The sequence below is a fragment of the Cetorhinus maximus genome, chromosome 5 (assembly GCF_964194155.1).
Source record: "Cetorhinus maximus chromosome 5, sCetMax3.hap1.1, whole genome shotgun sequence".
NCBI lineage: Eukaryota > Metazoa > Chordata > Chondrichthyes > Lamniformes > Cetorhinidae > Cetorhinus > Cetorhinus maximus.
Window position 1 is genome coordinate 47,428,783 of NC_135883.1, and position 23,829 is coordinate 47,452,611.

General features: G+C 43.6%; 1 protein-coding gene across 9 annotated transcripts in view; it reads left to right on the forward strand.

The window, feature by feature from the left end:
- Positions 1–23,829, forward strand: part of adgrb3 (adhesion G protein-coupled receptor B3) — a 990,062-nt gene that overhangs the window by 764,673 nt on the left and 201,560 nt on the right. The gene's annotated exons all lie outside the window — the stretch shown is intronic.

Genomic DNA, 23,829 nt, shown 5'->3' on the forward strand with positions numbered 1-23,829 from the left:
TGTCTTTTTTTTTAATCAGCTTGAAAAATTTCCTGAAGTAGGTTGTAATCTTTGGACTATTGCTGGCATTGTAACCTATTGGGAAGCAATCCCACAGCACCTTTGTAAAGAAAGAAAGATTTGCATTTTACGAGCACCTTTTACAACCTTAGGAGATTCTAAGGCGTTTTACAATGAAGTGCTTGTTACTGTTGTAATGTAGAAGACAAGGCAGGTGATTTTTGCACTGCAAGATCCCACAAATAGCAATGAGATAACGGCCAGATGTAAATGGATAGATAAGTGTTGGCTAGAGGAACGGGCAGAGCTGCCTTGTTCTTCTTCAAAGCAGTGCCGTTGGATCTTTGACATATATCTGAGAGGATAGATGGGGACTCGCTTTAATGGCTCAACTGGAAGACAGCACCTCCAACAATGCAATGTTTCCTCTGTACTGCACTGGAGTGTCAGCCTCGATCTTATACTCAAGTCTCTGGAGTCGGACTTGAGTTTCCCACTCAGAGGCTGAGATTGGTACCACTGAAACAAGGCTAATGTCTACTGGAGTTAGTAGAATTTCCACCCACCACTTGGCCCTGCAGAGGTGGCAGGAACTTAGATGCCCACTCTGTCACTTGGAGATGGGGGTGCCAGAGACATGCTGGCCTTAAGGTGAAGTCAGGTTTTAGTTATCAGGCCAGTTACTAATGGAGAGGAGCTGGATCATTGCACTCTTCTGTGTTGGGGATTTCACAAGGCCCAGACCATAACCCACATCTGCACTTGACAGATGCTGAGCCCTGAGCACAGCCCAAACTGCTACCAAAATGTCAATACAAAGGCCCAGTTCTCTCTCCACATGTTTCTCCCATTGATTTTTTAGCCAGTTGGTTCTGTCTGTTTGTTGCCCTCCTTCCGCCCACTGGAATTACCCCTGATTCTTTTCCGACACGTAAATTATTTAGTCTGAAGCACTTGAGTAAGTCTGCAAGAAATTCACAGCGGAGACACCGGACAGGCTGCAATTAATGGCAGATCGTGGACCATTGAGTGCACAGCTTAATTAAATGGAGAAGTTAAGAGGTCACTCCCTAATAGCTGTGCTGATGGATTTGCTGCCCTATGTGGAACTCAGCAGGGAAAGGCTCAAGTTCAATTCCTACTCCTTGCTGATTTCATTGATCTTAGCTGAGGTAGCAGTTGCACTGGTAGAGTTGGGCTCAGTATCCCCTTTGCTAAGGGTGGAGCTGGTGGGGGGAGAACCAATGATGCACTGAGTTATTTTTTGCTAGAAAGTGCACTGGATGAGAAGAGATCTGTGATGATCCTCACAGTGGGAAGGCTCACCGTCACACTTTTGGTTATGCCAGCACATGATGAATCGCCACTGGGTCATTGATAGATCCAAACTGGGTGACCTCATACTTGCCCACGTTAAACTCCATCTGCCACAATTTTGCCCACTCACTAAATCTGCAATTTCCCTTTGGGACCTCCTGCTCCCATCCACACACTTTACTCTGCCACTTCAGAGTTTCACTTTCTCCAGAAATAGCACTGGATGCATAATTCGTATTTCCAAATATGGACAGAGCATATTAGGGCTAAAATAGTGAGATGATGTCTTATTGGATGATCAAATGGAGGTGGTTAAAACGATTAAAGGACGTGGAAGGGCAGATAGAAACTATTTCCTCTGGTGGGGGAGTCCCAGAACAAGGGGGTGTAACCTTAAAATTAGAGTTGGACCATTCAGGCATGATGTCAGGAAGCACTTCACACAAAGGGAAGTGGGAATCTGGAACTCTCTCTCCCCCCGCCAAAAAGCTGTTGAGGCTGGGAGTCAACTGAAAATTTCCAAGTTTTTGTTAGGTAAGTGTGTTCATCACCATCGTCATCGGCTGTCCCTCAATTCGAGGATGATGTCTACTCAGGTTTGCGAATTTCTGCCATGTGTCTTTGTGTGACTGAACAGGCTGATTCTTGACCACAGATCTTTGGGCACATGGGGCATGACATCCCACAAAGTAGTGGGATCTGGAGTGCAGGATTTGGTTCCTTTTATTTCCTTATGCTTTATCATTAAGACATTGTGATGCAAAGCCTCTTGCAGTCTGATGGTCAGGTTGTTGCCATTTTGAACAATTGGTAGCAGCCCCTCCCAGTCATTAATGTCAATGCTGTCATGCTTCAAGCACAGCCTTCTACAAACTACGGCACTGAGTGTCTGACAACAAAGACCCCCTCAAATCAACAAAAGTCCCAGTGTACAGAGCAGGTATTGTCACCACACTCCTATACTCCAGTGAGACCTGGACTGTGTTTCAGTGACACATAAGAGCACTAGAGAGAATCCATCAGCAATGCCTCCACTACATCCTCCAGATTCAATGAGAGGACCATTGAACAAACATTAGTGTCCTTCTTGAAGGCAGCTCCACAACATTCAAGCAAAACTCCTGCAAAATCAACTTCAATGGACTAGACACTGTGTCCAGCTGGCCAAAAAATATCTCCCCACCAGGTCCCATTTTCTGAATTCTCAAATGGCCAATATTCTAGGGGAGGATGAAAAAAATGCTTCAAATGTACTTAGGAGCGTTAAGGGTTACAGAACCAAGATGGGTAAATTAAGTTAAGATACTGATCAAATAATACTAGAGCAGGCTTGAGGGGCTAAATGGCCTTCTCTTGTTCCTATGTTTCTGTCTTTTGCACCTTAGTGACTCTGCATTCCAAGAGGCAGGAACAATGTGATTGGGGAGATAGGGATGTGAGTGGTCTGAGGCAATCATTAGGCTCGAACCTTAGGTTCGGTGCCAGACCCAGCTGATTTTGCATGGAAGGGGTCATTATCATATGTGTAACAAAAACAGAATTACCTGGAAAAACTCAGCAAGTCTGGCAGCATCGGCGGAGAAGAAATCAGTTAACGTTTTGAGCCTTCATGGCCCTTCGGCAGAAGCTTTTAGCTTTTTGTTATTATCATATGTGTGGCAGGCTGGTCAGCCGCTCATGATGGCAGAAGACCACCCACCCTCCCGTTCCTCTGACTTGTGCAATTCCCAAAAAGGTTGTAGGAGAAGAGTGAGTACCTCTAAAACTGGAATAACAACACACAATACTGGATGCACGCAGCAGGTCAGGCAGCAACTGTGGAGAAAGAAACAGAGTTAATGTTTCAGTTCAGTAACCTTTAGCCAAAGTGCTCAAAAGCTGGTTGCCTTCACTTACTTTCAAATCTGTGACAACCTCAAATTGTGAATCTGCTGGAGCTGTTTAATGCCTTCAAGAGGGGGAATGGTAGCTCCAGAATTCCTGATGCCTGCCTGGAGTTGTTAGTGTCCAAGGTGAGGACCAGGAGTGGCATGCCTTTCCAAGGGGAGGAGGTATCCAACAATCTGATGAAGAAAATATGGCCAGAGGTAGCAGATCAGATCAGATCATATCAGCAGCTGACGCATCAGCCCAAGGATCTGGATACTGTCTTGTAAGTAATTCAATGGCTTCACAGGGACACAAAGGTAAGTACAGCTACTCCTTCTCCTCTCCACCACACCCCCTCCTCTGCATTGTTTCTGGTCCAGTTCCTCCTCTCTAGCTGTCAGTGTAGTCACCATCCTTGAGTCACAAGGCATAGTTCACCACCTCTCATTGTCACGGCACTCACAATGCTGCCTGATGTCTTAATTCCTCCCACTAACAGCATGCTCTTCTCACCTGGATTAAATTGTACAATCTGCATTTCCTCTCATGATTCCTTCCTCAATTCACATTCAAACCGATTATGTGCCATTCCAAATCTCCCCTCTCTCCCAGGGTCTTGCTTTGTCTCCTCCTTAGTTTATATGTGAAATGAAGAATCCCCACCTGCTGCACTTGCCTTCTCCTTCTCTCTCTCTCTTTCATCTTCAGCACACAACAGAAGGAAGGGAGATTAGACTAGTGAAGGAACACCAGTCATTCTGGCTCTTACACAGATGGAGCAGGAGGCAATGGAAATCTGTGGCACAACGAGAGCCGACAGCTTTGGAGATGTGAAAGCTGGTGAATCCTCTGAGCAAGGTGGCTGCCTATTACTCAAATCCCTTTATGAATCATAAACAATTGCACCTTCAAACAACTTTAACTGGAGAAAATGTGGCCAAGCTTTGCAAATGCAAATGTCCAACATCACTGTGCCTCTCTTGTTCCCTGTGCCCATCTCTTCTCTCCTCTAGGCCCCTCTCATCAGCAAGATCTTGATCAGCAACTTTCTTAAATAGACACTTCGGAGGGTAACACCCCTACTGAGGAACCACCATCACACAATGCATCCCTGCTGAAGATGAAAGAGAGAGAGAGAAGGAGAGGGAACTCCGGGTGGGATAGGGTTAGAAGCCCCTCCTCTTGGTGAAATGCATAACAAAAGTGACCATGGTGACAGAGACAATGCTGAAGACATAGAGCAATGTCCTCTCCCAGCTCTGCTGACTGACACAATGACCAGTGCTCAACCATTGAGGCACTGCAGCAATTATATGTGGAAGGCCTGCCAAATACTTTTGAGTTCCATGTCTAGCCTTATGGAGGAGTCCACATCCAGCGTGTGTGGATTCTCTTACATGGTCCGTCCACTATGTAATCTACCCTGGAGCATGTGGTAACCTTCAGGGATGCCAAGTTGATGATCTCACAGTGGAATCGGTGTCAACAAGCTTTGCAGCTTTGATGGAAGCTGAGGTGACTGTCAGTCAGCTCCAATGTCTACTGCACCTTGGAGAGACTGGTGGACCAGATGGATAGACTGGTGGACCATGAAAACAGGGGCACTCAAGGTGCCACTCATCTGCTCTCCCTCAGATCACTGAAGTGATGAATCTCAGTCCCATAGGAGTCATGGTGGCGCTCAGAGACAGGCAACTGTTGCCCTCTCTTAACATTTCTGCTCCCTCAATCAAAACCTAACAAGCTGTCAGAATGCTGAATGGGCCAGACTGCCTTGGCAACAGCCCAGGAGCTATAATCTGTGGCTGGGCCCTCAGCTTCTAGCTGCCAAAGACCACTGGGCAAGGGCATCGCAATGGTCCCATCATAATCCATAGCAACTGGGCAGTGGTGGGATAGGAGGTGGGTGGGAAGAGGGGACACTTCACAGAGGTGCAGTAAGTAAGTCTAATTTGAAGAGAAGTTGATTTGGGTTGAAACATGAGTAACTATCTGAAGCAACTAATTGTGTTTGGACGAGTATTAAAATCTTCATAACTTTTGATGCCTCAGCAGTTTGTTTGCACAGCAGCTTATGACTCTGTCTAGTCATGGCTTATGAAAATTGTCACAATGATTCCAATGTTAGACAAGACAAGGGATATAGCAACTGAGGTTTCTAGAGCTGTTAATCTGCACAGGGTTCAGTGTTGAGGCAGGGGATTGAATAATTCAGCCGAACGGTTAAGCAATTAATTTGTTTCTTCTTGCCTTTCCCTCGGCCTGCCGCTGCTGGTCAGATGAGGATTCATCCTGTTCATCTGTCTCCTCTGGCTGTAATCCTCTCTGGGCAGCCATATTGTGTAGGGTACAGCAGTCCTCAATTATGCGGGACACTCTCTCCATTGAATAATGCAGGGATCCTCTGTCACCAGTCAAGGCACCTAAACCTTTGCTTTAGGAATGCTATAGGGAGCTCAGTGATCCTCCTTCTGTGGCTTTGATTATATCTCAACCTGCCCAGGCATGGTGAAGTTTAAAAAGAATGTCAAGTGCCAAGTTAGAAGCGGGCACTTCCTTAACCCTGGGCAACATTGAGGATAGTCCTGCCAACGTTAAAAAGGAGGAAGATGGTGGACTGCGGCAGGATGAATGAATGATGAAGCTGCCTGAGTATCTGGTACAGATCTGCACAATTCTTTTGGTGACGTGCTAGTGGGACACTAGGAGAATGGAACCACTTGCAGTTAACCAAAGCACCTGACTAGCCCTGAAGTGCCTGATGGCAACATGAGTGCAGGCAATAGCGGTCAGGACTCTAGAGAGCCCAACCTTTGCTATGAACTTCTTAGGCCCTCTTATTCTGGCTGTTCTTATCAACTGGGAATGAGATGCAGTGGTTTGCTCTGGAATATAGTATGCTTGTCAATCGCTCTGTGCATTTACAGATTGTTGACCGCAAGAAAAAGCAACATCCTCCAGAACAAGATGGGAAATCCTAACACAAGAAAATACAAATGAAGGTCAGTGGTCATGTTCACAGCCACTGGCATGGCCTGACCCTTTAGAGCTGCAGGCCTTTCACACATAGCCACAAATGGTTGTCAACTTGCAGCCTCATTAAGCATGACCTCCCCATACACTGTTCCTCAGCTATGTCCAGAGAGGTGACCTTGATGCTGTAGACCTTGTTGGGAATGAAGGACTTTCTGCATGCAGGCTCCCTTCAGCTACTCTGCCTTCAGATGCCTCCTTGCTACTCCTGTTGGATATGAAATCTGTGCTGCTGCCACCATTCTTGCTGCCAGTATAAGACAGAATGGCCCCCATGATGAAACTTTACAGCCTTTTCAGGTCAACAAACCAAAGAGATCTTCATAAATATGTAATATTGCAACTCATAACTCATTCTGAGCACAGAACGAACTTCACCAGCACAATGATGCCAACGATCTGAACGCCCAGACAATCTTAGAATCATAGAATGGTTACAGCACAGAAGGAGGTCATTCAGCCCATCGTGTCTGTGCTCGCTCTTTGTAAGAGCAACTCACCTGGTCCCATTCCCCCACCTTTTCCCAGTAGCCCTGCAAATCTTCACCTAATTGTCCAATTTCTCTTTTGAAAACCATGATTGGATCTGCCTCCCCCACACTCTCAGGCAGTGCATTCCAGATCCTAACTACTCAATTTGTGAAAAATGATTTTCCCCATGGTGCCTCAGGTTTTTTTGCCAATTACCTTATCTTGCCATCCTCTAATTCTCAACTGGGAACAGTTTTTCTCAATTTACTCTGTCCAGATTGATTTTGAACATCTCTGTCAAGTCTGCTCTTAACCCTCTCCTCTCTAAGAAGAACAATCCCAGTTTCTCCAGTCTATCCACATAACTGAAGTCCTCAGCTCTTGAGGCATCCTTGTAAATCTTTTCTACGCCCTCTCTAAAGCCTTCACATTTTCCCTAAAATGTGGTGCCCAAAATTGGACACTATACTCTAGTGTTATCTGACTTAATTACACATTGGAGCCTGATGTACCTGGTCAGCTCACCGATGGGCAAAACTTCCACGTTTCAGTAGTAAAATGGTGTGGGGCTCCTAGTATTATAATAAGACCCTGACTTTCATTGCATTTGTAAGGTTCCCACCTATCTGTTGTGGGAACTTTGGCTGACTGTGAGGTACATCCCAGCAAACTAGTGCCGGGTGCAAAGAAAATGGTACGGTAAGTTAGCCTTTTTGACTCTTGCTGCTTCCCATGTCACATCCCTGTCAGCCTTGGGGGTGGGCTGGTGGTTTAAAATTCTCCTCACTATGCCAGGGTGCTTTTAAAATATAGAATTATCATCCTCCTTGTAACTTCAATCTAATCATATCAGCTCTACAGGAAGGCAGTGATTGCATTTAAATGCAGCATGTTTATTAGTGAATTACTGTATAGCAGGTTGGAATACTGATCCTTTATCAGGAAAGCCTCTGCTATCGCCCAGCTGTCGCCCAGCTGGCTTTCTCGAACAGATACAAGACAAAGTAGCGGGTTAGGATTATCCAGTCTACAACCAGGTCACCACATTATTATGGGGAGATAATGGCACAGTCGTAATGTCACTGGACCAGTAATCCAGAGATCCAAGCTAATTTAGTGCCAATGCTCTGGGGACATGGGTTCAAATCCCACCACAGCAGTTGGCGGAATTTGAATTCTGGTAATAAATCTGGAATATAATGTAATGGGGGCCATGAAACTATCATTGATTGTTGTTAAAAAAAACCCGAATCTACATCCATATCGGGCCTAAAGCAACTCCAGAGAACACGGAAGTGTGACTAACTCTTAACTGCCCTCTGAGATGGCCTAGCAAGCTACACAGTTCAAGGGCAATTAGGAATGCTGGCCTTGCCAGTGATGCACACATCCCATGAGCAAATAAAGGAAGAAAAAAACATGTAGGTCCCTGAAATCCAGCAATCTACCCCCCCAAGGCCCAGGCAACTCAGTCCTAGTTGTGCTTATATTTGCAAAGTGTGTGTCAGGCTCACATCTAACTGACATTCATGTCATTCATAAAGTGGCAACAAATTGCTGCTGATCGGGTAGGGATTAAACAATGAACAAGCCACTTGCTGGTATGAAAACCAAGAATCAAAAACTATCAATGAAACAATTAGCAAGGAGAAAAATCCTTTCACCTGCCATCTGGTTTTGCCAGTAATCTGAAACTATAATATTAATTCAAAAAAATACATGATTAACAACAAAATAATTAACCTTACCTCTAGAATTCTCTCTTTTTCTGGTGAATTTAAAATTGCTTCGATGACATTTCTCTCCTTGAGGTCTACTGTATTTTCACTGTCTAAGACTTAAATCCAGAAGTTTCTCAGAATAAATCTGTTCAGTCAGTTAAAACAGTAAGGATTGGGGTGGGATTGGCCATTACATTTAATGGCAGCACTTCATTGACCACAATGAAGTGCACTTTGAATTTGTTGTACATTAACCACCGCCGAATTCTGGTGTGTGAGAAAGAAGTCCCAAGAGGATTATTACCTACCACTGAAATGGAAGCTCGGCCATTCAGGAAGTGTGCTGTTCCAACCCTCCTTGTGCCCTTGTTTATGAAAATGTTAATTGATTAAGTGAATAAATTGTAGTATTTGGCGGTGTAAAAATTACAAAAAACACGATAAGGCAGGATCCAAAATTTAGCAGGTGAAGTAAAATTTGGGAAATTGTGAACTTGTCCGCTTTGGCAGGAAGAATAGAAAAGCAGCATATTGTTTAAATAGAGAGAGATTTCAGAACTCTGAGGTACAGAGAAACTTGGGTCTCCTGGTACATGAATCACAAAATGTTAGTCTGCAGGTACAGCAAGTGACTAGGAAGGCAAATAGAATGTTGTTGTTTAATGCAAGAGGAATGGAATATAAAAGTAGGGATGTTTTGCTACAGTTGCACAGGACATTGGTGAGACCACATATAGAGTACTGTGTACAGTTTTGGTCCCCTTATTTAAGGAAGGATATATATGAGTTAAGAGCAGTTCAGAGAAGTTTTACTTGATACCTGGGATGGGCGAAGAAGGGTGTTATCTCATGAAGAAAGGTTAGACAGGCTGGGCTTGTATCCGCTGGAATTTAGAAGAATGAGAAGTGATCTTGTCCAACCAGATGCTGAGGGGACTGGACAAGGCGGATGCTGAAAGGATGTTTCCCCTTGTGGGAGAGACTAGAAGTAGGGGACACATTTAAAAATAAGGGGTCTCCAATTTAAGACAGAGATGAGGAGAATTTTTTTCTCTCAAAGGGTTGTGAGTCTTTGGAACTCTCTTCCACAGAGACTGGTAGAGGCAGGGTCATGAATATTGTTAGGGCAGGGGTAGATAGGTTCTTGACTAACAGGATGGTCAAAGGATATTGGGGGTAGGCTGGAACGTGGAGTTGAGTATGCAGTCAGATCTACCATGATCTTATTGAAAGGTGGCGCAGGCTCGAGAGCCCAAATGGCCTACTCCTGTTCCTAATTCGTATATTTGCAATCTTATCTGAGGTATTTTTGACAGGCAAGGCAATGTAACTGATTGTAAAGGAGTAGATAGTAAAAGGTGTACCATTGTACAAACAAGTTATATGTTGGATCGAACCAGCCGTGTCATTCTGATCAAAATCTGTCCCAGTCATAGGACCCTCTCTAATCAAACTGAACGTTGAGATGCTTCCAATACCACACTCAGCAGCGGTAAAGTCTCCAATCCTTAACTTTTTGAATACTTCTGCTCCTGGCTGTCAGATAACAGAAAACTGGCTCTTCTCCAGCTGTGCTTCAACTTGGCCTTATGGCCCTGTTTCTTCTATCCCTGTTCCCTCTCCCACTTCATCTAATTGCAATATGCTGTCACACCCCCATGCTGTGAACCATTCCCCATCTAACTCCCTCACTATCCATTAGCAATGCTAAGGAAGATCTAGCGCTGACCATAATTAATTCTCCCACTTTCTCAATCATTTAAAGTTCAAACTAGATCATGCGTTCTGTGTTAAACAGGAAAGATTCCTTTTTCTTCACTACAAATTAAATTTACGAATTTAATCTCTGATTTTGTTCCTATGCACCACTTATACAGTGAATTCTATTGAAATATATTTTAATTTGATTCTGTTACTATTTAAATACACTTCTACTATCGAACTTTTTTTCATTATTCTGAATTATATGTGGCGTTCCTGAAATAAGACTGTAGCTGCGTATGTGACATTTGAGGGTAGGCATAAAGGAAGCTACTCTAATTAGCAGGATGTGACTTGTGGTGTCCCACATGTTTGAGGCCTCAACTATCCACCGTGTTTATTAATGACTTAGATCATAGGATAAAGGGCCACATATCCAAATCTGCCAATTATCAATTATTAATTTTAAATCAGAGATGGATGGATTTTGGTTAACCAAAGTTATCAGGGGATATTGGGCAAAGGTGGGTATATGGAATTAAGTCACAGATCAGCCAGATTTCATTGAATAGCAGAACAGGCTTGAGGGGTTAAATGGCCTCCTCCCATTCCTATTTGTAATACAGTCAATAGATTCAACAACAGCTTGTACTTATGTATGTTCGTTAACATCATAAAGCATGCCGACGTGCTTCACAGGAGTATCACCAAATAAAACTGGTCATTGAGCCACATGAAGAGACATGAAGACAGGTAACCTAGAGCTTGTTCAAAGAGATAGGTATTAAGAAGTGTCTTCAAGGAAGTGAGGAAGTAGAGAGGCAGAGAGGTTTAGGGAGGGAATTTCAGAGTTTCCAGTTGAAGGAATGGCAGCCAATGGTGAAGCAATGCAAATTGGGGATGTTTAAGAAGCCCAAATTGGAGGAGCACAGAAAGCCTAGAGAGCTATAAGATGCAGTCCATTGAAATGCATTTCTCACCCTGAAATTTCTTGGGTCAAGACTCTGAAGGTTATGCTGAAATTACATCCAATGGTGCCCTCCAGCACCAACCCAGCCAGAATTTACGCTGTCAGAAAGAGTCAGGGCCCTTAATTTACATGTGCCAGGCACAGACAAGTGTCATTCCATACACATCCCTGGTGTCCAATGGCCCCTGTCAGCACCAAGCTCTTGCACCTGCCTGCCATACATCCATACACTTGAGGTCATGCCGCCCAATTGCTAACTTGCACCGAGTCATGTTCACCCATCACCCCTCCCTTTGCTGACCTTGGACCCCAGTCAAGCAACAGCTTGATTTAAAATTCTCATCTTTGTTTTCCAATCCCTCCATGGCCTCGCCCCTTTCTATCTGTGTAATCTCCTCTAGCCCTACAACCCGCTGAGATATCTCCATTCCTCTAATTCTTGAACATCCCCAAATTTAATCACCCCACCGTTTGGTGGCTGTGCTTTCAGCTGCCTGCACCCTCAGTTCTGGAATTCCCTTCTTAAACCTCTCTGCCTCTCTACCTCGCTTTCCTCCTTTAAGATGCTCCTTAAGATCTACTTCTTTGCCAAAGGTTGAGAAGGAAACAGATCATGTTAATGTGAAACTGTTTTCAACAGGACTAATCAAGTAATGGAATGCATTTCAAGGGCACTTAATCATAAGTTGCTCAGGATGCATTCAGAATACCACATACAGTTTCAGGCATACACCTTCAAAATGACATTGATATTTTGTGGTCAGTTCAGAGAAGAGTGACAAGAGTGACAATGCAAGACCTTGAGCTCTAAGTTCTGAATGATAAATTCATAGAACTGAACCCTTCTTCACTTGTGAAAAGAAGAGCAAGAGAAGCTGTTACAAATTCAGGCCGACCATAGATAACTTTCAGGGTTCAGTGTTTTCATTCACCCCTATAAGTGATCTGAGTATCTGACTTTCACACTGCCCTGCATCTATTTGCATGACAGTATAATGCAGGGACATTGTAATAGTGTGCCCTTGTGATCTGGATATCTGTTGGGTTTTTTCCAAGTGTGTTTCTTCAATCTATCTGAAATCAGACTGTGCAGACATTTAATGAGGCAAATCAATCAACAACAGCAACTTGCAATTATACAGTACCTTTAGCATAGTAAAATGATGAACGTACAGGGTGCTGACTGTGATTGGACTCACTTTAATTCAAGTCACATAATGTATATTTGTGACATAATGCTTCCCTTCCCAGTGGGTCATCTTGCTTCCTTAAGTGATGAGTATTTCTGACTGGGCTTCCTCATAGCCTTTGTTGCATCAGTGTCGTTGGGGCATTCTGTTTCAGGAAACCTCACTGACTGTCTGTGTTTTGTGTTTTATATTTCTTGTTGTTCACAGCCAGAAAGGGGATCAAGAACTTCCCAACACAGTGGGCGTGAGCTGTTTTTAATAGACAAGACAGCCTAACTAATTGATTATTTATAATCCATGGAGGCACAACATCAATCCTAGTTCATTGGTGTCTCAACTCCCCATTTTCTTAGATTTTTAACTTACATGATATTTTCTAAAATTCCACCATTAAAAGTAACACATTTTCTTAATTCTTTTTGTGCTGGAATGGCCAAAAAACTCCTGAAACATAACCAGGGTCACGGTCCAACTCTTTATCTTGTTAAAAGACATAAATAATGTAGATGTAAGCAGGAGTCTGTGTAAAACCACAATTGATGACTTTGAGGACTGGTACAAAATGAATGAGTCTCAAGCAACAATGGGGATTAGAAGGAACTTTACAATAAGGGTGGTAGACGTATTTAATGGACTCCCAACAAATTCAGTGAATACCGAGGAAGAATATGTTAAAAAGAAGCATCACAAATTATGATGTCCGATTTTCAACACTGAATAAAACATTTCCTGTACTTTCTTAGCATAGATTTTGCAATTTGTGTTAAATGAATGGTGCTAGCCAATCATTGCACTTGTATTTGCCCATTTTCAGTGAGGGCTTGCACTGGAAGTTAAGGTAATTAGAAATCCATCTCCGTATGACGTCCTCACTTTTTGTCCATCCTTCAAGGCAATGGTGACCATATTCATCACCTGGAGTGTTTGGTAGGGTTCTGGGGGGGCGGGGGTGGGGTGTCGGGAGGTGGTGGTAGGTAGGTGTCTGCTAAGGTCAATCTGCACCTGGAAGTTACTGCTGCAAAAAGGACAGGATATCACAGATGGTTGAGTCTTAGAAGAGTTACTGGGTCAGGATTTCCTCCGCTTACGTTTTCTGTCTGCTTCTGATATACATTTGCTTTCAGAGGAGGCTGCTCCATTTTTTATTTGCTTGCGGCAGTGCACTGATCCTGGGTGAGCTTCTCCCAGGACTCAAAACCTATATCAAAACCTCTAAGCGAAGCCTTCAGAGTGTTCCTCTACAGGGGGCCTGGTAACTGTGTATACAGCTTGTCTCATTAACCAATCAGATTGAAGAATCCTCATTGAAGTATGTAGAGTCTGAACCAGAATGTGTAACTTTGAAGATTTAATTCAATCTAAAATCATGTCCAGAAAACAAAATAAGGGGAGGGAAAGAACAAGAAGGAAAGAATTTGGGGGGCAAAATACCTTTTCTTTCTGTCACTTTTAAATACTTTTAATTAAAAGTGTTTTAAAAAATAGTTTTTTATTTTTTGAAATCTACAACAATAATTCTAATGGGATGAGACTTCACACTTGTAAAAGTTAAATTTCGATGTCAGTGAGGTTGTTTAACAGGGATCAGGATATATCTCACTGTTAAAAACATTACTGACAAATGGACAAACCTGAAGGTTTTTTTTAATCTATCACTTAACTTCAGCAGCCCAGAGAGTGTTTGGAATGTGTAACTTGCTGCCACATGGTGTAATTAGGTGAATAGCATAGATGCATTTAAGGGTAAACTGGTTAAACACTTGAGAGAGAAAGGAATGAAGGATATGTTGATGGGGTTCGATGAAGAGGAGACGACAAAGGTATAAAAACAAAAAGCTAAAAGCTACTGTGGATGCTGGATGCCCTCAACCGTGTCCAGCCCATATCCCGTGCATCCTCCCTCACGCCTTCTCCTCCTTCCCAGAAACATGATAGGGTCCCCCTTGTCCTCACTTATCACCCCACCAGCCTCCGCATTCAAAGGATCATCCTCCGCCATTTCCGCCAACTCCAGCATGATGCCACCACCAAACACATCTTCCCTTCACCCCCCCTGACAGCATTCCATAGGGATCGTTCCCTCCGGGACACCCTGGTCCACTCCTCCATCACCCCCTACTCCTTAACCCCCACCTATGGCACCTCCCCATGCCCACGCAGAAGATGCAACACCTGCCCCTTCACTTCCTCTCTCCTCACCGTCCAAGGGCCCAAACACTCCTTTCAAGTGAAGCAGCATTTCACTTGCATTTCCCCTAACTTAGTCTACTGCATTCGTTGCTCCCAATGCGGTCTCCTCTACATTGGAGAGACCAAACGCAAACTGGGCGACCGCTTTGCAGAACACCTGCGGTCTGTCCGCAAGAAAGACCCAAACCTCCCTGTTGCTTGCCATTTTAACACTCCACCCTGTTCTCTTGCCCACATGTCTGTCCTTGGCTTGCTGCATTGTTCCAGTGAAGCCCAACGCAAACTGGAGGAACAGCACCTCATCTTCCGACTAGGCACTTTACAGCCTTCCGGGCTGAATATTGAATTCAACAACTTTAGATCTTAAACTCCCCCTCCCCCCATCCCCACCCCGTTTCTCCCCCCTCCCTTTTTTTTCAATAATTTATATAGATTCTTCTTTTCCCACCTATTTCCATTATTTTTAAATCTAAAACTAAAACTTTGTTAGTCTTTCCACCCCACCCCCACTAGAGCTGTACCTTGAGTATCCTGTCTTCCATTCTTAATTAGCACTTTTCTTAGACAATATCACCACCTTCAACACCTCTTTGATCCTTTTGTCTGTGACATCTTTTGATTATCTGCTGCTATCACTGCTTGCTTATCTCCACAATCACCCCACCCTCAACTTCTCTCTCCCCCCGCCCCCCCCCACCTTAAACCAGCTTATATTTCACCTTTCTCCTAACTATACTCAGTTCTGCCGAAGGGTCATGAAGACTCGAAACGTTAACTGATTTCTTCTCCACCGATGCTGCCAGACCTGCTGAGTTTTTCCAGGTAATTCTGTTTTTGTTTTTGACAAAGGTATAAACACGGGCACAGAACAACTGAGTCAAATGGCCTGATTCTGCATTGTTAATTCTATGTAATTTTGGTCCTTGGAGATCAAGTTAGTGGCCCAGGTTGACTCATCCTCTGAGTATTTTCTTCTGTTGCTTCCCATCTTTTGGACAGCATCCTCCCCATGCTATCCTCTGGCATGTACCCTTAAGGCCTGACTGAAATTACTAACCCTATGGAGAGAAGGGGACACAGATCTCTTCTGAGACTAAAGCACATTATTTACTTCTTAATAGTGTTGAAGCTATTAATAGCTTCAGTAATTTGACCATCTGCTGTCCATTGTGTTAAAGGGCAATGTATGTTTTGTTTAACAGCATAGTCCCAGCTGCTTCAGAATGAGTGTCACATTGCATTGCTCAAGGCCAGTATCTTATTTTTCAATGCTTATATTGCCAACACTGCGCTTGAGAATAGTGGGATCATTATTTTACTTAAGTGAGCAATTTTTATATGAGTCATATTTTAAAAATTAAGAATCCACAGATTTTTATTAACCACTAATAAAGCATTAAAAATGGAATAATAATGTGTCTATACAAAAATTATGGACAGAATGAATTCTCATTTTACAATGACAGTATCTCTACTGTAGGTTGCTAAGAACAACAGATTTCAGTTATTTAAAATTGATTTCAATGGAGAAGGCAGTTGGGTGGGTTCTATGATGGTTCAGTGATCCACTGCAATAGTCTGTGCCCAAGTGGGTGAGGGTGAAAATTCCCCAATTTTATTCTTTACTATTCTGTATTGTGCCAGCCTACCTTGCCGAACAAGAGAACAGATTCCTGATTGGCCCCTAGCTCTCCAAAGAGTTAAACCTGCAAAAGAATGAACCTATATTTATAAAGCGCTGTATAATATCAATCAAGATGTCTCAAAGTGCTTCACATGCAATGTATTTTGTTTTGGAGTGTGGTCACTTTTGTTATGTAGATCAACATGTGCCATCTTGTGCATGATGCCAATATCTATCTTTGTCCCACAGCCCAACCTTGACCCACACTTCCTACCGTTTCTCTCACCCCGAATCCCCTCTCCCAACTCACAGTCCTTTGCTACCCTCTGCCCCTGACCCAGAACCCCAATTCCCAACTTACCCCAATTTCTGGTCAGCCAGTCTTCTCTCCACAAACTCCAATCTTTTGCCTCCTAGTCCATGTTTACCCTCTTCCAATCCAGCCCCCACCTCTCCCAGGTTTGTCACTCTCTTCCCAGATTCCCAACTGTTTGTCCACCACATTCCCAGCCAACCCTAGATAGGGAGGGGAGGGAGGTTCATGCCCCAGTCCAGGAGACCCCAGGGAGGTTTGGCAGCTTTATTGTTCTAAGCTGAGCTCCTGACTTTTCACCTTCTCCATCACAAATAAGTGCAGGTTGTTTAAGCGCAATGGAAAACTCACGTTCTTCACGTGCCATGGAATTTTCAACATCAGACAGACAAGGCTTTGTTCCTGAGATCATTTGAATCATGGCACCTTTCTCAGTACTGCAGGGTCAGTGAAATTCTTTAGGATGAATATAGGAAAGTCCCAGAGTGGGAGTAGCTCTTAGCCAAAAGTGCCGAGTGGATGATCCACCCCGGCCTCCTCCGGGGGTCCCCAGTATTACGGATGTCAGTCTTCAGCCAACTAGATTCACGCTATATGATATCAAAAATGGCTGAAGGCACTGGATACTGCAAAGGTAGTGAGCCCTGACAATATTCTGGAAGTAGTACTCCAGAACTAGCCTCGCCCCTATCCAAGCTGTTCCAGTACAGCTAAAACACTGGCATCTACCCGGTAATGTGGAAAATTTCCCAGGTATGTCCTGTACACAAAAAGCAGGACAAATCCAACCCGGCCAATTACCACCCATCAGTCTACTCTAACTCATCAGCAAAGTGATGGGAAGTGTCACTGAGAGTGCTATCAAGTGGCACTTACTAAGCAATAACCTGCTCATTGACACTTTAGTTTGGGTTCAGCCATGGCCACTCAGCATCTGACCTTACCTTAATCCAAACATGGACAAAAGAGCTCAACTCAAGAGGTGAGCTAAGAGTGACTGCCCTTGACATCAAAGCAACATTTGATTGAGTATGGTATCAAGGAGCCCTAGCAAAACTGGAGTCAATGTGAATTAGGGGGAAAACTCTCTACTGGTTGGAGCCATACCTAGCACAAAGGAAGATGGTTGTGGTTGTTGAAGGTCAATCATCTTCAGCTGCTTCATCAATGACCTTCCTTCCATCATAAGGTCAGAAGTGGGGATGTTCGCTGATGATTGCACAATGTTCAGCACCATTCATGACTCCTCAGATACTGAAGCAGTCCGTGCCCATTGACCAGAAACGGAAATGGACCAGTCATATAAATACTGTGGCTGGGAATTCTGTGGAGAGTAATTCACCTCCTGACTCCACAAAGGCTGTCCACTATCTACAAGGCGTAAGTCAGGAGTGTGATGGAATACTCTCTACTTGCCAGGAGGAGTGAGGCTCCAATAGCACTCAAAAATTTTGATACCATTCAAGACAAAGCCGCCCGCTTAATTTGCATACCATCCACCACCTTTCATTCCCTCTACCACCGACGCACAGTAGCAGCAGTGTGTACCATCTACAAGATGCACTGCAGAAACTCACTAAGGCTCCTTAGACAACACCTTCCAAACCCATGGCTTCTACCTGCTAGAAGGACAAGGGCAGTAGATGCATGAGAACACTGCCACCAGGAAGTTTTCCTCCAAGCCACACACCATCCTGATTGGAACTATATTGTCGTTCATTCACTGTCGCTGGGTCAAAGTCCTGGAACTCCCTCCTGAACAGCACTATTGGTGTACCTACACCATGTGGACTGTAGCAGTTCAAGAAGGCGGCTCATCACCAACTCCTCAAGGGCAATTAGGGATGGGCAATAAATGCTGGCCTTGCCTGCAATGCCCCACAAAAGAAATGCCCTGGGAAGTGTTAATGTTCTGCATGATTGATCCAGTGGTGCCATGGATAAGGTTAGGAGTTCACCTAGGGAACTATATCCTGCCATTTTGTGACAGAATGCACCAAAGCTTCGAAGTCCCACATTAATGTTCCACTTCACTTTGTCACCTTTAGGTAAAAAGACTTGTATTTACATAGCGCTTTCCACATTCAAGATTTTCCAGACATTCTCAGTCACTAAAATATTTCACTGTTGAAGTGTAGTCACTGTTGTAATGTTTGCAGTTTGTACAGAGCACGGATCCACAAGGGGCATTAAGATGAAGGATTAGCTAATATGCATTGAGTGCTGTTGATTGAGGAATAAATGTTGGCAAAAACAATGAACAAACTCCCCCTCCTCTTTCTCAAAAGAAAATGTCAGGTAGGGCCTCAGTTTAATTTCTCATCAAAAGTAACAACACTTCAGACAACACGGTTCTCACGTCAGCCTCCAAGATGTACCCAAATCCTAGAGTGTGGCTTCGAACCTGCAATCCTATAACTCAGGAAACAAGACCTCTATCTGCTCGAGCTAGTTGACGCTTTGAAATGTTCTCCTCCAAAAGAAGTTACAAGAGCAGTAAATGGCAGTGGGCTACCTTTGTTATGGTATTATTTTTAGGAAGCTAGAATTCAAAATACACATTTGCCCAGAGATTTGTACGATAAATCATTGTTTGCAGTGACTGAAGCCACGACAATTTGTAATGATTTTTTAGTACAGTGCTTGCATAGAGGGAGCTGTGAGGTCTTGTGACTGATGGGTGTGACTTCAAAAACATGTATTGTGTAAAGGCATGAAAAATGTGTTAGAAGCATTATCAATAAGAAAAGACAGGCAGCAAAAACCTTGTGAAAAGTGAATGGACAGTGATCTATTGAAAAGATAGAGAATTTCAAAAGAAAGGTGCCGTCAATAGATAGTCATAAATGACGACATCTCAAAGTGATATTTTTTAAATATGTATTTGTGTTTCATTAACAATAAAATTCAAAATAAAAGTAGTGCCCTTCAATTAACAATGTAACATTCACTCCCCTATCCCACTAACATCCGGGTCAGCAGCAGTTGGGTTGGGGCTTTCCAATAAGAGTCCAAATGCCATCACACAAAACCGACTTCCACAATGTCCAACCCTCCACAGGTAACACCTCCCCAACCCCCCCCAACTCCCGCACTCCAACCCCCCCTTCCCCACTCCAACCCCCCCCTTCCCCAACCATGTCATTTCCCTCCGTTTAATTCACTTAGGCTTGCTGGTCTCTGCAGTGGATTGTGAAATTGTTGACCCTCCCGATTAGTGAGTTCTCTATCCACAGCATAGTACTCAGGCCTGTTGCCCACCCTGTGGAAGCGATCACACCAAAATCAACCCCTTTTATTTTATTTTTAAAAGAAATCTCTTGTGGGTATTTGTTATATCTAGTTAGCCAGAAGTTAATGATGACTGTTCTCTTTTTGACCTCTAATTGCTACCTTTTCTTAGGTACAGGGCAGATTAAGCCAAGCTCCAGGTCATCGGTAGTTAGCACTCAATAATGGGAATGTCTAATAGCATTCAGTTGAGAAAAATAAATCTAAAACTAAATCTAAAGATAGTTCAAAATGTAATAGAAGGGGATACTGAGAGACATAAGGGGTTTAAAATGTGTTATGGAGTTGATGCATGGGAAGTCCTCACTGCTGACCGAAGTGTCTGGAGACAAGCAGTCAGGAAGGGCATGGAAAATGCAGAGGACAAAAGAAATAACCAGATGGCAGAAAAGGGAGCCCGGCGGAAGGAAAAAACATCAGCCGACCTTGGGCCAAATATATTCATCTGTGTCAGCTGCAGAAGGGATTGCCACTCACAAATCGGCCTCTACAGCCACAACAGAATCACAGAATCACAGTGCAGAAAAGGCCCTTCGGCCCATCGAGTCTGCACCGACAAGTGAGAAACACCTGACCTACCTACATAATCCCATTTACCGGCACTTGGCCCACAGCCTTGAATATTATGACGTGCTAAATGCTCATCCAGGTACTTGTTAAAGGATGTAAGGGAACCCGCCTCCACCACTCTCCCAGGCAGTGCATTCCAGACCGTCACCACCCTCTGGGTAAAAAAGTTTTTCCTCACATCCCCCCTAAACCTCCTGCCCCTCACCTTGAACTTATGCCCCCTTGTGACTGACCCTTCAACTAAGGGGAACAGCTGCTCCCTATCCACCCTGTCCATGCCCCTCATAATCCTGTACACCTCGATCAGGTTGCCCCTCAGTCTTCTCTGCTTCAACGAAAACAACCCAAGTCTATCCAACCTCTCTTCACAACTTAAATGTTGCATCCCAGGCAACATCCTGGTGAATCTCCTCTGCACCCCCACCAGTGCAATCACATCCTTCCTATAATGTGGCGACCAGAACTGCACACAGTACTCCAGCTGTGGCCTCACCAAGGTTCTACACAACTCCAACATGACCTCCCTACTTTTGTAACCTATGCCTCAATTGATAAAGGCAAGTGTCCCATATGCCTTTTTCACCACCCCACTAACATGCCCCTCCACCTTCAGAGATCTATGGACAGACACGCCAAGGTCCCTTTGTTCCTCAGAACTTCCTAGTGCCATGCCGTTCATTGAATACTTCCTTGTCAAATTACTCCTTCCAAAGTGCATCAACTCACACTTTTCAGGGTTAAATTCCATCTGCCACAGAGATAAAAACAAAAAACTACTGCGGATGCTGGAAATCCAAAACAAAAACAGAATTACCTGGAAAAACTCAGCAGGTCTGGCAGCATCGGCGGAGAAGAAATGAGGACTCGAAACGTCGACTCTTTTCTTCTCCGCCGATGCTGCCAGACCTGCTGAGTTTTTCCAGGTAATTCTGTTTTTGTTTTCCATCTGCCACTTATCTGCCCATTTGACCATCCCGTCTATATCTTCTTGTAGCGCAAGAATATCTTCCTGTAGCCCAAGAAACCTCAACAGATGATGTTCAATACAGAAGTAAGGTACAGGGCAGAGTCCATTGTCTCCTGAGACAGACGGATGCCATTGAATAGACGCTGGCAAATTTAACACTTTTAGCATACTTCCTGCTAGTCTTGTTGAGGCTTTTTGTTCAAATGTTACTCAGTCTCCTCAATTATCCTCACCGATGTTCTATTCCGAAACCAATTGCTGCTATTATACCCTGGCTGTGAAATTTCAGACCATTTTAATCCCAAGTCTGCATGGAGTTAGCTTATCTCAACCAGAGCAACTGGTATAATAGAACTAGCCTCAGCAAGATTGACTTGGGGAGTGGCAGGGGAGGAAAAGTGATTCAGCATTCCTGTTAGCATTGTTATTCACTTATGCCTCCTGGAAAGCATGCATTGCAAGGATATTGCACAAGGACAGGTTTGGGCTTGAATAGGATGGGTAGCCCGTGTGTGCTCATATATGAAGCCATCTAAATGACACAGCCAAGGGTCAGTTGACACCAGTGGCATGTTACCCAATGATGACCATTGCTTTCAGTAGAGGAGGATAGAGACATGGTGAAAGATTTAAAAATAAACTAAAGAATCCACAATCTTTCAGTTGATTACAAAGTTCCAGTGTTAAATACACTGAAAGGAGATGGGCATTATTTAGTTAGTCTCAAAATTCCTGGGTATTTATTCTTAGCTAACTTGTCTATTCTTCAAAATACATAAACATGACTATGGTATCCAAAAGCAGCAAGACTAATTTATTTTACAACTTCTCTGCCAGACAACTAAACATGTCAGGAGGTGTGTGAAAATCAAATCTCCCAAATGGATAGTTTAAATATAATTATCCAATTGAATATTGTGAACCAATTATCCTGTTGTCCAATTTAAGAATTTTTTTCAGTTACAAAAGAAGCCAATATACCCAATCACAATAATGACATGTTTGTAGATCAATTTAACCAACTTGCCTTGTCATCACAGTGCGTAAATGCAATTGCTCTTAAACCCAATATGATCTTCACCAGTAACTAAGTGCCCTATTACTCCCATTGGGTATAAAAATATTTCTGCCTTTTATATTTGTAATCAATGTTTGTGCGGGGAAGTCAGTGGATTGGCCCGTTTTGTAATCAATTAAGAATGTTGTCAATACCCAGTCACATTCATTCTCAGTTCTCCTGGACATGATTCTGATAGTCTGCAATGATTTGGGATAAATCCAATGTGCATACATTATGCACCTAACAAGCACCCATAGAATTTTGAAGCACCAGATCTGTTATCTCTCAATCAAATACATGTAAAGTATTACCATAGATATTCTAGAGGTACCACTAGCTATACAAGAGGTTCAAATGGCAAGATTTCAGCAGTCCAACCAAGTCAGACACCAAGGGAAGAATTTTTAGTTCATCAGGCGGGCATGCGCCCAACCCAACCGAGCATAAAATGACATGCAAATGTCCCGATGTCGTCACATACTTGCTCGATATTTCGGTTGGCGGGCGCGCGCTCAGAGTCGGCAGTGTGCCCGCTGACAATTAAAAGGTCCATTAAGGCCATTAAAAAGGTAATTGAAAGAAATTTTTCACAGGCAAAAAGGCCAAGCGGCCTTTGCATTTTTTAGGAAACCTCATCCACGGGCAGGATGAGGTTTCCATCAGCAAATAAAAATAAAATTAAAATTTTAAAATTTAATTAATAGCATGTCCCTGCTCATGTGACAGAGTCACATGAGGGGAGATGTTTTATAACATTTTAGAAATCTTTATATTTTATTTTGAAAAATGTTCATCTCCCTGAGGTAGCTCTGTGCCTCAGGGAGCTTTCCTAGCACGCACTTGTGCACAAGCGCAAAATTCATGTTCGCCCTCCTCCCCTACCCCCGCCACACAGGCAGCACTGAGTGCTGTCCTTTCAAAGTTAGATATTCATGATGCAGCGACCAAGAGACAGAAATGATTTCCACCGCAATTTGCTCCTCTTCCACCCCTTTTAAAATTTCTAGGCCATTCTGGAATGCCATTTTCAGAACGGTCTGCTGGCATCTGCGGTGGATTGTGAAATTGTTGACCCTCCCAATTAGCCAGTTTTCTATCCACAGCATGAGGTGATTTGACATGATATGTGTGTTGTGATGAAACCCACGGTTTGAAGGACAAGTGAGGAAGCCTGTGCGAGGTCTTGACTGTTCAGATGGGTTGTCAAATGTTCTTGTGGGTGCACCGACTTTGGTTTCAAAGCCTGTATTTTTTGAAACAGTCCCAAACTGAAAGATAAACAAAGACTTTGGGTTTCTGGGAAACAGGGTTGTGACTCTGGGTTTCTAGCTGTTATACATCAGGGGCAGAATTTTATGGCCCCGTTTTGGCGGGGACAGGGCCGTAAAATGCGGCAAGCCATTATAAACCCCATTGACTTCAGCGGGAATGTAAAATCCCGCTGCCGTAAAATTCTGCCCCAGGTTTCTGTGAAATCAGACTGTGACTTCAGGTTGCTATGGAAACTGAAGCTGATTGAAACTGAAAGGAAAATAAAGAGCC